At 43.3% G+C, this 17,173-nt stretch overlaps 1 non-coding gene across 1 annotated transcript; it reads right to left on the minus strand.

Annotated features, from left to right (window-relative positions):
- Positions 1 to 15,302: 15,302 nt before the first annotated feature.
- trnal-uag (transfer RNA leucine (anticodon UAG)) lies at positions 15,303 to 15,384 on the minus strand. The gene has a single exon. It is a non-coding gene; the product is annotated as a tRNA-Leu (tRNA).
- Between the last annotated feature and the right edge of the window lie 1,789 nt (positions 15,385 to 17,173).

The following is a 17,173-nucleotide window of genomic DNA, read 5'->3' on the forward strand; positions in this document are numbered from 1 at the left end:
CTGTGAGAGACATAATCTATAAAATAAAATCCAGAAATCACAATGTATGATTTTTTAACTATTTATTTGTATGATACAGCTGCAAATAAGTATTTGAACACCTGTCTATCAGCTAGAATTCTGACACTCTAAGACCTGTTAGTCTGCCTTCCAAATGTCCACCTCCACTCCATTTATTATCCTTGATTAGATGCACCTGTTTGAGGTCGTTAGCTGCATAAAGACACCTTTCCACTCCATACAATCAGTAAGAATCCAACTACTAACAGGGCGAAGACCAATGAGCTGTCCAAAGACACTAGCGACAATATTGTACACCTCCACAAGGCTTGAAAGGACTACGGGGACATGTCCAAGCAGCTTGGTGAAAAAAGGTCCACTGTTGGCGCAATCATTAGAAAATGGAAGAAGCTAAACATGATTGTCAATCTCCCTCGGACTGGGGCTCCATGCAAGATCTCACCACGTGGGGTCTCAATGATCTAAGAAAGGTGAGACATCAGCCCAGAACAACACGGGAGGAGCTGGTCAATGACCTAAAAAGAGCTGGGACCACCGTTTCCAAGGTTACTGTTGGTAATACACTAAGACGTCATGGTTTGAAATCATGCATGGCACGGAAGGTTCCCCTGCTTAAACCAGACCATGTCCAGGCCTGTCTTAAGTCTGCCAACGACCATCTGGAGGATCCAGAGGAGTCATGGGAGGATGTCATGTGGTCAGATGAGACCAAAATAGAACTTCTTGGTCATAATCCCACTAACTGTGTTTGGAGGAAGAAGAATGATGAGGACCATCCCAAGACCACCATCCCTACTGTGAAGCATGGGGGGGGGGGGGGGGGGGGTAGCATCATGCTTTGGGTTTTTTTTTCTGCACATGGGACAGGGCGACTGCACTGTATTAAGGAGAGGATGACCGGGGCCATGTATTGCGAGATTTTGGGGAACAACCTCCTTCCCTCAGTTAGAGCATTGAAGATGGGTCGAGGCTGGGTCTTCCAACATGGCAATGACCCAAAGACTACAGCCAGGAGAACCAAGGGGGGGCTCTGGAAGAAGCATATCAAGGTTCTGGTGTGGCCTAGCCGGTCTCCAGACCTAAACCCAATAGAGAATCTTTGGAGGGAGCTCAAACTCTGGGTTTCTCAGCGACAGCCCAGAAACCTGACTGGTCTAGAGAAGATCTGTGTGGAGGGGGGGCCAAAATCCCTTCTGCAGGGTGTGCAAACCTGGTGAAGGACTACAGGAACCATTTGACCTCTGGAACTGCAAACAAAGGCTACTGTACCAAATATTAACATTTATTTTCTCAGGTGTTCAAATACTTATTTGCAGCTGTATCATACAAATAAATTGTTAAAAAATCATACATTGTGATTTCTGGATTTTGTTTTTAGATTATGTCTCTCACAGTGGACATGCACCTACGATGACAATTTCAGACCCTCCATGATTTCTAAGTGGGAGAACTTGCAAAATAGCAGGGTGTTCAAATACTTATTTTCCTCACTGTATAACTGCATCCATATTGTTCTACATTCCTCTTATGTTAAAGTTGTACATACAGCTGCAACACATGGAAGTGAAAATTATCTGAAATAAATAGCTTAGGATATGTAGATATGTTTTTTTAAATGTTACTCTGTGAAAGCTCCTTCACTTGTTTTCAACAATAACTGATTAAAATAGCTGGGGAGGGGGGGCGATGGACGTACTAAAAGAGAGACGACTGACTCGTTATGAATGGGTCCGGCAGCTCCGTCTCACGCTGTTACTCTACCAACTGAAGTCAGTTGCATTCAATAACTTCTTCTGTGATGTTGCCGTGGCGACCGCAATAGCAGAGTTACCAGGGAAACACTGGTACAAATACAGGTTTGTGTCTCATGCTTAACAATATACAGCTGTGTTAATAATAATTAAAACTGTGGACAAATGTCAGAAATGTGGAACCGCGCTGTCGCTGCTCTGTCTCTGTTGCTGGGAGCCGTATGTGAGTAAATTGGGGGGTGTGGGGGGGGGGGGATCTAAACACAGGCACGGCTTTACAGAAGAAATGGGTCTTGTAACGCAAAATTAAACCATATTGATTTGATTAGTTTGTTGAAAAGCAACGGATGCGAGGACATTAGGTGCACCGGTGCAACCTGGGAAAATGTTAGCCGCACCCTAGAGCCCTGTGAGCTAACAGACACCAACTAGCACCCTAGAGCCCTGTGAGCTAACAGACACCAACTAGCACCCTAGAGCCCTGTGAGCTAACAGACACCAACTAGCACCCTAGAGCCCTGTGAGCTAACAGACACTAACTAGCACTGGTCACTGCTGTTGTCTGAAAAACAACACAGACGGTATGAAATGGTGCATTTAGGTAAACTAGTAAACGTTGTGACCGACGTATAACCGACTGCTATCTGTTGAGGAGTGTTCCTTCCGTCCCTCTGTCCTCTGGGACTGTCTACATGTAGAAACTAAGCTGCACGGTGCAGGAATTACTCTGACTGGCTCATGATCAGACGGCGGTTTACGGAGAGGTAGATTGGCTTTGCAACAAAAATCGCAGCGATCTATGAACGGAGTGACGTACAGTGGTGTGAAAAAGTGTTTGCCCCCTTCCTCATTTCCTGTTCCTTTGCATGTTTGTCACACTTAAGTGTTTCGGAACATCAAACCAATTCAAACAATAGTCAAGGACAACACAAGTAAACACAAAATGCAATTTGTAAATGAAGGTGTTTATTATTAAAGGTGAAAAAAAATCCTAACCATCATGGCCCTGTGTGAAAAAGTGATTGCCCCCTAAACCTAATAACTGGTTGGGCCACCCTTAGCAGCAACAACTACAACCAAGCGTTTGCGATAACGTGCAATGAGGCTTTTACAGCGTCCTGGAGGAATTTTGGCCCACTCATCTTTGCAGAATTGTCCTAATTCAGTTACATTAGAGGGTTTTCGAGCATGAACGGCCTTTTTAAGGTCATACCACAACATCTCAATAGGATTCAGGTCAGGACTTTGGCTAGGCCACTCCAAAGTCTTCATTTTGTTTTTCTTCAGCCACTCAGTGGTGGACTTGCTGGTGTGTTTAGGATCATTGTCCTGCTGCAAAACCAAAGTTCGTTTCAGCTTGAGTACACGAACAGATGGTCGGACATTCTCCTTCAGGATCTCTTGGTAGACAGCAGAATTCATAGTTCTTTTTATCACGGCAAGTCTTCCAGGTCCTGAAGCAGCAAAACAGCCCCAGACCATCACACTACCACCACCATATTTTACTGTTGGTATAATGTTCTTTTTATGAAATGCAGTGTTCCTTCTACGCCAGATATACTTGGACACACACCTTCCAAAGAGTTCCACTTTTGTCTCATCGGTCCACAGAATGTTGTCCCAAAAGTCTTGGGGATCATCAAGATGTGTTGTGGAGAAATTGAGACGAGCTTTGATGTTCTTTTTGCTCAGCAGTGGTTTTCTCCTTGGAACTCTGCCATGCAGGCCATTTTTGCCCAGTCTTTTCCTGATGGTGGAGGCATGAACGCTGACCTTAACTGAGGCAAGTGAGGCCTGCAGTTCTTTGGACGCTGTTGTGGGGTCTTTTGTGACCTCTTGGATGAGTCGTCGCTGCGCTCTTGGGGTAATTTTGGGCGGCCGGCCACTCCTGGGAAGGTTCACCACTGTTCCATGTCTTCACCATTTGTGGATAATTGCTCTCACTGTGGTTTGCTGGATTCCCAAAGCTTTGGAAATGGCTTTAAAGCCCTTTCCAGACTGATAGATCTCAATTACTTTCTTTCTCAATTGTTCCTGAATTTCTTTGGGTCTCTGCATGATGTGTAGCTTTTAAGGATCTTCTGGTGGACCTTACTGTGTCAAGCAGCTCCTATTAAAGTGATGCCTTGATTGTGAACAGGTGTGGCAATAATCAGGCCTGGGTGTGGCTAGAGAAATTGAACTCAGGTGTGGACAACCACAGTTATAGTATGTTTTAACAAGGGGGGTAATCACTTTTTCACACAGGGCCATGATGGTTAGGATTTTTTTTCACCTTTAATAATAAACACCTTCATTTACAAATTGCATTTTGTGTTTACTTGTGTTGTCCTTGACTATTGTTTAAATTGGTTTGATGTTCCGAAACACTTAAGTGTGACAAACATGCAAAGGAACAGGAAATGAGGAAGGGGGCAAACACTTTTTCACACCACTGTAGTTGAAGTTGACGGATGAAATGATTACGCTTACGATCTGACAGGGAATGGATGTCAAGTCATGGCTTAAATGGAGCAGAGGTGGTGATCAGGACCAGGTGTGCAGACTGCAGGTGACAGCAGGTGTGTGTAGTAGAGAATCAGCTGTGATACCCACAACACCGGCAACACCAAGTCATGATGCTGGAGTCATGATAGTACCTCCCCTCCGACGAATGCAACCGGGCGGACTGCCAGGAGCACCAGGATGGAGCCTACAGAAGTCCCAGAGTAGGTCCGCACCCAGGATCTGACGCCGAGGTATCCAGCACCTCTCCTCAGGACCGTCAGCCTCCCAGTCCACCAGGTACTGGAAGCCCCGCCCGTGACGTCTAGAGTCCATGATGCAGAGAACTGTGTAGACCATGTAATGTGAAAATGACGTGTTTTGCAAAGAAGTATTCTGCTTTTGGGTGGGTCGTCCATCTCTACATACGTATACACTTCCCATTCTTGTGAACGTGACAACACACGAGGGAGGAAGGAATTTCTTCAAATTTTGCAAAACCTTTCACTGGAACTTGCAGATCAATTGATGAGATTTTGGAGGTCAAAGGTTTAAGTTGACTGTGTCCTCATGTCTGTCCATCCGATTCTTGTGAATGCAATATCTCTGAACTCCCAGAGGAAATCACTTTACATTTTGCAAACACAACCACATAACGACTTAGAGTCACGGCTGAACCGATTAAGATTTTGCATTTTCAGAAGAGCACCTTGTTTTCTTTTAACTGGGAAAAAGCCTTTCACTCATAACAAGGTACACAAATTGCACTTTATTGGCCTTATTAAAACATTTAGGCAATTTTACATTTAGGCAACCACATTCAGTCACAGAAAATATGAAATTCCACAAGGTAGGAAAACATAATGTTAAACTACAAAACAACAATAACTTGGGAGCGTACAATTTAAAATAGCCAACTTCTACTGTTTGGACCAATTTACACAAATATTAAATTTGCGCTTTTTAAACTCACAATGCTCAAAGGTTAGAGTTTTTGCCAACTTTTGGGAGTTTAGAAATATATAAGGGTGACAAAAATGTATTCCTAAAATGAAAATTACACTGACTTCCTGTCAGCCAAAAAAATGTGCACGTTTCTAGAGATGAGAAGAAAATAAACATGTCTATGTCTACGTTTTCCAACCAAAACATCTTTAAACGTCTTAATGTTTCTCCTTTGGGCCTTCTCCTTCCCACGGTGGGTACATTGTGGTTAGGGTTGGGTACCAAAACCCGGTGCAAGTACGGCACCGGTGCCTTAACACCCGGTATCTATCGGACCGAATAGAAACGGGGATTTTGGTGCTACTGAAACACCAGGGCTGCCTTTTTCCATCTAGTGGTTGTTTGTCATTAAGCAGCAATTTACTTGAGAAATATTACATTTTCTTTTTTTACATTTAATTTGGACCATATAACAATAGAGAAGCCGTTCTTAAATGTCAACTGTCTTTTTGTGCTCCTTTTTTTTATATATACATTTAAAATATATATTTTTAAAAGGATGGGTTCAGGCACCAACTCTGGTCCCTAAATGGTAAAGGGTTCTGAGGACAGGCAGAAAACAGTCCAGCTGATCCACAGTAACATACATGTTGATCAGAAGATAAAGTTACTGCTGGTCAGCCTTCAATGTGGAGAGAAGATCAGAATATAACAACACAGCTATCAGGGCATGAGGAGGAAACAGCTTGGCTCTGAATCATGTTCACAACGAGGCAGTGTGAATGCGCTGATGTCTTTTAAGGTGACTACTATTAGAAAACATTTCCCCACATTGTTCACACCAGTACGGCTTCTCTCCAGTGTGAATGCGCTGGTGTCTTTTAAGGGTACCACTATGAGAAAAGGTTTCCCCACATTGTTCACACCAGTACGGCTTCTCTCCAGTGTGAATGCGCTGGTGCATTTTAAGGCTACTATGCTGAGAAAAGGTTTCCCCACATTGTTCACAGCAGTACGGCTTCTCTCCAGTATGAATGCGCTGGTGAGTTTTAAGGTTACCACTCTGAGAAAAGGTTTCCCCACATTGTTCACACCAGTACGGCTTATCTCCAGTGTGAATGCGCTGGTGTTTTTTAAGGCTATCGCTATGAGAAAAGGTTTCCCCACATTGTTCACAGCTGTACGGCTTCTCTCCAGTGTGAATGCGCTGGTGAGTTTTAAGGTTACCACTACGAGAAAAGGTCTTCCCACATTGTTCACAGCTGTACGGCTTCTCTCCAGTGTGAATGTGTTGATGTCTTGTCAGAGTACTCTGTTGTGTGAAAGCTGCCCCACATTGATCACAGCTGTAAGGCTTCTCTCCAGTGTGAACTCTCTGATGAATCTTTAAATATCCTGGTGATGTGAAGGATTTGTCACAGTGCTGACAGCGGTGACGTCTGACTCCTCTTCCTCTCCGTTTCTATCAACAGAGAAAAACCAAGAGAGTGAGTTAGAGCTCTACAGCAGGGCACCTCACTATCTTAAACTAGAAACAACATTTAGAGCATGTCTATGGAACATTGTTTGACTGATGCATTAACTTTCTTAATTAGCTGCCAACATCACTATTATGGAGTTGCATTATGGGAAATATGACATCCAGTGTTAGTTTGAGATAAACTACTTTTGATCAATTTATGTGTGGCCTCCATTTTGTTGCCACCCTTTAGCCAGCCGGTAAGAAGGGGATTATCTGGGATTTTAGTACTGGGAAAGTTGTAAATGTAACATTTTTCCACAGATTTTTAGCTCTCACTGGTATCTGTAGGGGTTACTGTGTTGTCTTCAGGTTGCTGGAACAGCTCTTCTCCAGTAAAGTAAATTAGAACCATCGTCCCTGATAGGCATTAGCAATGAGGGGCACCAGTTGACCTTTGACCTTTTGTTTTTTTAGGTTGTGTTTACTAAATCAAACTTGTATAGCAAACAGTATTGTGTAAGTAAGTAATATGGTAGTGTAATGTGGTATTCTCCATACAAGCTCCATTTCCTCAAGCATTTCTGAAGCTCAGCAGAGCTTTCTGCTGTGCTCTGGAATAAAACTGCTGAGCATCACTGACGCCTCTAAAAAACACAGGCGCAAATGTCGTGGTCATGGATGTTTAAAAAATAGCTTTGATGTACAGTTGTGTTCAAAATAATAGCATCAGTAAACTCATAAATCATATTTTTGGTAAATGTGATATTTCTACATGGCAAATCATTTACTAGTAAGTGTTGTAGAGTCCTAGAAAAACAACAGTCATGACATGCATGCTGCTCATTCTGTGGAATTGAATCTGTCATTGAAAGGAGCATGTTCAAAATAATAGCAGTGTTGTATTCAATTAGTGAGCTGATTGATTCTGTGAAGAAACAGGTGTCAGTTATGGCCCATATTTAATCTATATACTGTATATTTAAGGAAGGAAGCACATGTTGTGCATGCTGGTTATAGTGCATTTCACACTGAAATACTCAGCAAAATGGCTCGTTCCAAACATTTCTCTGAGGAACAGAGGACTTTGATTAAAAAGTTGATATGAGAGGGAAAAACATATAAAGAAGTGCAGAAGATTATAAGCTGCTCAGCTAAAATGATTTCAAATGCCTTGAAATGGCATCCAACGCTTGACCGACGTGGGAAACAACCAAAGGACACACTGACTGGCCAACGGAGAAATGGAGCAACATTCTGGGGACTGAGGAGAGGGAAATTGTTCTTTTTGGGTCTAGGGGCCACAGACAGTTTGTCCTCCGACCCCCCTGCACTGAAATCAAGCCCCAGTCCACTATGAAGACAGTAAAGCATGCTGGTTATGGGATGTTTCTCATACTGTGGTGTTGGGCCGGTTTATCACATACCAGGGATCATGGATCAGTTCCAATACATCCGAATACTTGAAGAGGTCATGTTGCCTTATGCTGAAGAGGAAATGCCTTTGAAACGGGTCTTTCAACAAGACAAGGACCCAAACACACCAGGAAGGAGCAAAGTCTTGGTTCCAGATGAACCAGATGGATGTTATGGTGCGGCCAGCCCAACCCCCGGACCTCAATCCCAGAGAACACTTGTAGGGTGACATCATAAACGCTGTTTCTGAGGCCAAACCCAGTAATGCAGAGGAATTATGGGATGTAGTTCAATGGTCCTGGGCTGGAATACCTGATCACAGGTGACTCCATGCAACACAGATTTGAAGCAGTTCTCAGAAATAATGGTTATGCAACTAAATATCAGTGCAGGGATTCAAACCCTGACACATTTTTCAGTTTATACAGTAAACATTTGAGTTTGTAAAGAAAAATGCAAATACTGCTAATATTCCTTTTTCTCCATTTCCTGTAAAGGTAGAACACAGACTTGATCCATGTTGGTCATGTTCTGATTTGGAAATGAATGGCCAGTGTTCCCAATGCATTGGTATTATGGAATTAAAAGCTATTCTAAGAATTTTGAGCATTATTCACTTCTTTAAAAACACTGCTGTTATTCAGAACACAACTGGATGTAAAGGTTTTACATACAAAGATGTAATGATTGGTCGAAAGGGGGGTGGCCTGATACACCCCCCCCAACAATACATGCATGTCCATTGATCTGCGTTTGTAGACTGAGTGAGTGAGTTAGTAAGGCGCCATGGTGGAGCGAGCTAAGTAAAACCAGAAGCATCGTTTTACAGCATGTCTGTGTCTAAGTTCCCCTGCTGCATTACCATGGTTACGCTCTGTGTGTGTGTGTGTGTGTTAATAAAGTTTGGATTGATATATCTGTGTGGCCTTTTTGTTGGCGGCCATGAGCCAGGCGGTAACAACCGGGGGACGGTCTGGGATTGGTAGTGCTGGAAACTTTTCTTTGTGGGAGTGTTTGACTCCCAGTTGAACTTGATCTAGTATCTGTAGGGGTCATCAGCCTCTCAGACTCAGGGGATTGGTTGGCACTCTTTGTTTCTTAATTAGATCAAAAATCTAAATTTGATCACAAAAAGATAATACTCTACATTACAACCATAATCCAGAAAAACAAAGCATGAATATATTGTTGAATCTGTTAAGTTAAATTGGTAGAAATGTACATTACGATAAATGTGACTGCACATTATATGAAAGGCACCGAGGAGATTATCCACACTGATTTTTCCCGGCCTTTATCAGTATTACCCCCCCCCCGACCCGTATCAGAGGGCCGCAGTTTAATTGACTACCGGTTTTTCTTTGAGGAATGACGGTATGATCTATAAATCCTAAAAGACATTTGTTAAACCCTCGGTGTGCATTCATTAATATTGAGATTAGATTTCTGGGACTCTTCAGTCTGGAGTACCCTCTTTCCTTCACTCACCTCCTCCTCGACAACTTTCCTCTTGCCCTCCTTCTTCTTCTTCTTCTTCTTCCTCTTCTTCTCCTCCGTCTCCGTGTGTTTCTGCAGGTACTCGGTGATAAGGTCCAGGTCCAGGTTGTCTTGTGGCTCCCATGTGTTCTCCTCACTGGAAAGGTGAGTGCAGACAGAAGAACATCTCCTCACACTTTGTTTTTAGACAATCCATTCTCACTCTAATTATCATTCCTATTACTCCTTTTTTCTATTGCCATCTTGTAAGGTTATTTGTGGGTCTGCAACCTAGTGTCATAATACCAAACCTTCAACTTTGAGGACATGATACCATGCTGACACCTATTTGCAATATGTAAATATATATTATATATCTCAGGACCAAGAACACCAAGCATTAATATTCTAGACTCATACTTACTCTGAGAACCCCTTCCATTTCAGCAGAAACTCTACTCTTCCCTTCACCACTCTGCGGTCCAAAACCTTCTCCACCACATAATCCTCTTTGTCCTCTTCCTCCTCCTTCTTGCCCTTCTTTCCTGCTCTGGTCGCCAGCTTGCCGTCTGCTGAAGGTGCCTTTAGTAGACCCAAGGGGGGGGGGGGGGGGGGGGGGGGACATGCAGAGATAATGATACAAGGGTTAGAAGAACTAATGGGAGGTGTGAGTGAATTCTAGTTGACTGTGTTTTACTATATTTAAACCAAGGCAGGCCTGGTCGCTTCTTTAAGGGAATACAGTGGGGTCCGTTTGGGGCAAGTTTGAGGTGATCACAATTTTGGCTTCCCACGATGAAATTTGCGTAATCAAGCGATTTTTTTTTCATTTCATAGAACGCCCCGGTTTTTGGCAAAAGCCCATCTACCGCTCCGTAAACCACTGTCTGATCATGAGCCAGTCAGAGTAGTTCCCCGCACCGCGCAGCTTAGTTTCTAGATGGAGATAGTCACAGAGGACAGAGTAACGGCAGGAAAACTCCACAGATAGCAGTCGGTTATACTTCGGTCTCAAGGTTTACCAGTAAACGCAACATTTTGTCCCATCTTTGTTATTCAGAGAACAGCAGTGACCAGTGCTAGTTGGTGCTAGTTAGTGTCTGTTAGCTTACAGGGCTCTAGGGTACTAGTTAGTGTCTGTTAGCTCACAGATCTCTAGGGTGCTAGTTAGAGTCTGTTAGCTCACAGGGCTCTAGGGTGCTAGTTAGAGTCTGTTAGCTCACAGATCTCTAGGGTGCTAGTTAGTGTCTGTTAGCTTACAGGGCTCTAGGGTGGTAGTTAGTGTCTGTTAGCTCACAGAGCTCTAGGGTGCTAGTTAGTGTCTGTTAGCTCACAGGGCTCTAGGGTGCTAGTTAGCTCACAGGGCTCTAGGGCGCTAGTTAGTGTCTGTTAGCTCACAGGGCTCTAGGGCGCTAGTTAGTGTATGTTAGCTCACAGGGCTCTAGGGTGCTAGTAAGTGTATGTTAGCTCACAGGGCTCTAGGGCGCTAGTTAGTGTCTGTTAGCTCACAGAGCTCTAGGGCGTGAGTAATATTTTTCCTCTAGGTCGATCCGCTGCATCTCCATAAACAAAGCAACGTTGTTTATATCAATATGGTTTATGTGATTTTGCGTTACATGACCCATTTCTTTTTAAAGCCGTACCTGTGTTTGGTTCTCTCCTCTCACTCTCTATCCTCTTACTCTCCGTGCAGACCCCCCCCCCTTCACTAACACAGGCTCCCCAGCAACAGAGACAGAGCGGCAACAGCGCCAGTGTCAAGCTTCTGACATTGGTCCACAGTTTTAATTGTTTTGTTGTCTTCGTACAGAAACAGCATGTGAGACGAAACCAGCTGGACCCATTCCTAATGAGTCAGCCGTCTCTCTGTGAGTATGTCCATCGCCCCCCCATCCATTCCTAATGAGTCAGCCGTCTCTCTGCGAGTACGTCCATTGCCCCCCCCATCCATTCCTAATGAGTCAGCCGTCTCTCTGTGAGTACGTCAATCGCCCCCCCATCAATTCCTAATAAGTCAGCCGTGTCTCTGTGAGTACGTCCATCGCCCCCCCCCCATCAATTCCTAATAAGTCAGCCGTGTCTCTGTGAGTACGTCCATTGCCCCCCCCCCATCCATTCCTAATGAGTCAGCCGTCTCTTTGAGTAGCATCCATTGCATCCCCCCCCTCTCCCCAGCTTTTTTTTTATCAGTTATTGTTGAAAACAAGTGAAGAAGCTTAATCAGAGATACTTTATATATATATATATATATATATATATATATATATATATATATATATATATCCTAGGCTATTTATTTCAAATAATTTTCATTTCCATGTGTTGCAGCTGTATGTCTATACAACTTTCAACTTCAACATGAGAAGAATGTACCATAATATGGATGTGAAAGCAGTTATAAATACCCTATGTGACAATAAAATTAGTTTTGGTTAAAATCAACAAATAATCGTGATCACAATATTGATAAAAATAATCATGATAATCATTTTGGCCATAATTGTGCAGCGCTACATATAATACGGAAAGTAACGAGGAGGTGAAGCTAGCCTCGCTCTGGACCAGGCTAGCTGCAAAGAATTAATCTCCATGGTAACTTGGCAGGGTTTAATTTAACCTGGTTTCGTGCAACCAAGTCAAAGCTCAATTCATCCAGGATAACTTGAATATCCCGGTTTATTCCCTTATCCTGGTTTTGTGCAACAGGCCCCTGGAGGGGGAAAACCCAGAAGGCACATAACACCGGATCAACATCAAAGGAACAAAGGTGCGTTCAAAGCCTCGTGCTGCAGGGCCAGTGTCTATCATAATACTGAAGAAAAGAAGAAGAAAATGAGAAAATGATGCCGCTTCCCTACCTGTAGGCGCTCCAAAACCTTTACCCCCCGTCCTTTCCTGGCTTGTTAATATTCCTGTAGTCCGGAAGTGTCCCCAGATGTAAAGAATTCATCCAGGTTGGGAGTATTGTCCTGTAGAGTCCGTGCTAACTAGCTGCTAACTTCACGTGCCAACCTCGTTCCGTCTCCTCGCCCTGCACCGTGTTTCTGGGTATGTTTGTATTCCTCATGTTGCTGCCTACACAATCAAACTATCCCCGCCTTTTCCGGTTTAGTTTTCACCCCGGGACACCCCCCGACGTCCAGCAAGCGCTCCCACTGTGGAGCGCCAATACGCTGCGTCATCTCTCTGAGCGGCCATCTTAGAAACAGCTCTCATTGGCTATCAACACGCCAATCAGGCCAGTTGTAGCCAATCACGTTCCCTTTCCAAGGGTTCATGGCGTGATAGGAACATCCAATGGGAGCCTAAGCCCCGCCTCCCAGAGCCAGCAGGCTCACACATGTGATTTATGAAAACAAAGCTGTTCAGCAGTGAGTTTTTTCTTTTTCTTCATGTCATCTTTATTGCAAAAATAGGAAACAGAACACTAATGACATATAAAAGTATATAATACAAACATAATAAACATAATACAATACAATTTTGCCAGGGGAAGCTTAAAGGCCGTTACAAAGATAATGAAGACCAAATGTTAACAGTTTTAATTACCTTCAGAATCAGAATCAGAAATACTTTATTGATCCCCGAAGGGAAACTCTGTGTTGCAGTTGCACAAATATTATAAATATCAGAGTAGAAATACAAATAAAGAAATATAAGGAGTGTGGACATGTACGGTATTTACATAGTTAAAAGAATGTTACTATACATCATTTACATAATTAACATCATTTAGGAATTGCAAAGGTGAAAAGTAAAATAATAATAATAATAATAATAATAATTGTAGCAGTTGAGTATTGCACACATGTCAGGCCAGTGTTATTGCACAAAACAGATAATACAGATAATATTGTCCAGTTTCAACCTCTCTGAGTGTCTTAGAGCGAGGAGTTATAAAGTTTGATGGCCACAGGCAGGAACAACTTCCTGTGGCGCTCTGTGGTGCATTTTGGGAGAATGAGTCTGTCACTGAAAGTGCTCCTGTGATTTAGTAGCAAGCCATGGAGTGGGTGCAAGACATTGTCCAAGATGGCATGTAGTTTGGACAGCGTCCTTCTCTCTGACACCACCGACAAAGAGTCCAGATCCACCCCCACGACGTCACTGGCCTTGCGGATCAGTTTGTTGAGTCTGTTGGCGTCCGCTACCCTCAGCCTGCTGTCCCAGCATGCAACAGCAAAGAGGATAGCACTGGCCACCACAGACTCATAAAACATCCTCAGCATCTTCCTGCAGATGTTGAAGAACCTCAGCCTCCTCAGAAAGTAGAGACGGCTTTGGCCCTTCCTGTAGAGGGCTTGAGTGTTCTTGGCCCAGTCCAGTTTATTGTCTAAGTGCACTCCCAGGTATTTGTAGTCCTCCACAATGTCCACACTGACCCCCTGGATGGAAACCGGGCTCACTGCTGCCTTGGCTCTCCTTAGATCCACCACCAGCTCCTTGGTCTTTGTCACGTTGAGCTGTAGATGGTTCAGCTCACTCCATGTGAGATAGTCCCCCCCCCACAGCTCTGTACTCAGCCTCGTCCCCCTCGCTGATACATCCAACCACAGCAGAGTCATCAGAAAACTTCTGAAGATGGCAGGACTCTGTGTGGTAGTTGAAGTCTGTGGTGTAGATGGTGAAGAGGAATGGCGCCTGGCTAGAGCTTCAGAAGGCAGGACATGACAGATTACACATCTGTCACATAGTCAGTTTGTATTCTTAAATACCAAGTCTCCTGCTGTTCCTTGACTAGTTGGCCCCCCCTGCTTTGCATCTCTCCAGGTAAGTAGAAAGCAATCTGTTATGCACCTTTGCATTGCACTAAAATGTCCACATTTGGACCTGAATCCAACAATAACTTTACTTGACACTCATATACATTGGTTTTCAGGTAAAAAATGTAGGTCAGGGGTTTAGTTACTGTTTGAAAAAGGAAAATAATTGTTAGATGAATTATGATATAATTGCAGATGAAGTATTAATGACCCATCAAAGACGACAAAAGGATACATCAGTTGTCGGGGGTCTGATTTAAAGGAAATGATACTCTTTAAAAGTGTTGGGGTTCTAGCGTTAAACTAATGAGGAAGAATTTGACATATCTAAGTTAACCAAAAAGTTTCTCTTTCAAATGTTACATCTGTATCTGTCAAGTCCTGACCATTCTCTGACCGGGAATTGAACCCGGGCCGCGGCGGTGAGAGCGCCGAATCCTAGCCACTAGACCATCAGGGAGTCACATCTATCAATTTTGTCTTTGTAGATGTGAGTTTCCTTTTCACTTACTGGAATGACTCATATTGTTTTAGGCGAGGAATGGCACCGTAGTTTTAGATGTTAAAATGTGCGCACAAGAAAGCTGAGGGATTACTGTGGGGAAATGGAGAATGACTAGGTTAACTGAAGATTTTAAACATTGTGAAAATTAACAGAACATATGAACACGTTAAACATATACGGGCATATAACATATACCTGCAGTCTCAGTCTTTGGATGGTAGTGGTAGCGTATGCGCCCCGTCATAGTTACCGACAATTTTGTTGATGAATGAGTATTTCACATTGAACACTTAAGATTGGGTGTTCATTTAAAAACAGGGAATTGCCAGTAAAGATAAAAACAACAGATTCAGCAAGGAGTCTAATACGTTGCCACTAATGACTTTAGTCACTTCACCAAGCTATGTCATAAGAGTATAATGTAACTGATACAAATTCAAGTCAACATATGGTTTGTCTTCCACCTATGTAACATCAGCAAATGGCAGTGGTGGGATTTGAACCCACGCCTCCAGAGAGACTGGAGCCTAAATCCAGCGCCTTAGACCACTCGGCCACACTACCTGCATGTATCAGCTCTCCACATCGTGAGACACACAGGGACCGTAACTAACGGTATATTTGTCAATGTTGTCACTCTTTGTCATTTTTCTCTTTGTCATTTTTGATTATTAGAATATTGTAACCAGCATTAAGTGAGTAGGTTTAGGTCTGTGTGAATATGGGCTGAGCATTTACCTGGGCTGAATTTATGAACATCTTTTTTTGCATATTCACTGTAAAGAGCCATTACTCCTCCAACTGCCAACTATTGTTCCAGAGATAATAGGATATACAGTTTTAGATTGGAAGGTAACTGTCCAAGACCAAAGACTTCATTGAAATACCTCAAGTGATCAAAACAGTTTGTCAAAATGGGAAAGGTCATGTTTTTGATTACAAATTCCAGCACAGTGGTTCATTTACCATTCAAAAACAAAAGTACAATCATGAAACACATACTACTTAGACAGAATGAACCTGGTCAGGTGGCAATGAAATGATTCCAGAGACGTGGACCCTCTGGCACAGCAATACTTGGTCAGGACAACACCCCCCTCTTGATAGTGCCCTTCTTGATGTGCTCCATGCGCACCTGGTCCAGCAGTGGCACCACCATGAGGTCCCTTCCGTTTGCCCCTCCCAGTTGCTCGTAACAGAGAGAGGTCTCCTGCATCCCACTCAAATATGCAGGCAGAGAGACGGCTCATGAAGGTGGGACCAGACGTGAGATTTTTTTCGCAGCCCACGCTCATGTTCAAATTGATAAATGCCGTACTCTGCGTAGGAACCGGCGTACCCCCGTCCTACGCCTGTTTTAGGTCGTATGCACATTTCATAAATAAGGGCCCTTGTGAGCACAATAAAGATTTCTTAAAGAAAGGTTTGTACTTTATAGTTCTAGTTTTTTTCCAGTTCTTCTGGTCACACTTGGCACTATTTCACATGGTTTGTCTGTAGTTCTCTATTCTGTCAGGGCTTAACTCTGTCTCCCACACCTATTTCTTTTTTGTTTCTTGTTATGTCTCGGGAAGAAGTATTGTGCTTTTAGGTCAACCATCCATCTGTACATCAGAATCAAAAACACTTTATTGATCCTTGAAGGTAGCCTCTGGAAAAAAGGTGCTCCTTCGAGCCAGCGACCTAAGGATTTCAGTTCTATACCTCTACAGTCCTCCGCTCTACCAACTGAGCTATCGAAGCGAGCTGCCATAGACGTACGCACTTCTCATTCTGTGAATTTGAATGTGATAACACGGGGCCCCCCTGGATCTGACAATCTTTAGGGGATGTAAGTCAGTGGTAGCGTGCATGCTTCACAGGTTTTTATGGTTGATCGTATGAAATTCTTTCATATTGGAACTAGTTTTGCTTGAACACTGTGACAACACATATCCTGTACTGGATATGGAGGCACTGACTATTTTTTGTCTAATCTTCTGGATTTTGTCTATGAAGAAGGAGGCAAAGTCATTGCAGGCCTTGGTAGATAACAGTTCAGATGCTACTGGTACTGGAGGGTTTGTTAACCTATCGACAGTAGCAAACAAAGCACATGAATTATTATTGTTTCCAGAGATAATATCAGAGAAGACCTCCTTGTCTTCGTTAGTTCCAAATTATAAATGCAAAGTCTCTCTTAAGCAGAAAATGCGTTTGGATTGGTAGGAAATGGAGATGGGCGTTGCCAAGAGGAGGCGCCTTTTTGATTGACAAGAAATGGATATGAAGTCTCTCAGGATTGGCAAAAAATGGAAGGGAGCTTTGAGTTTGATTGGTGAGAAAAGAAGATGAGAAAGTGGACAAATATGTT

This window comes from Etheostoma spectabile, unplaced genomic scaffold (genome assembly GCF_008692095.1).
Source record: "Etheostoma spectabile isolate EspeVRDwgs_2016 unplaced genomic scaffold, UIUC_Espe_1.0 scaffold00018856, whole genome shotgun sequence".
Classification (NCBI taxonomy): domain Eukaryota; kingdom Metazoa; phylum Chordata; class Actinopteri; order Perciformes; family Percidae; genus Etheostoma; species Etheostoma spectabile.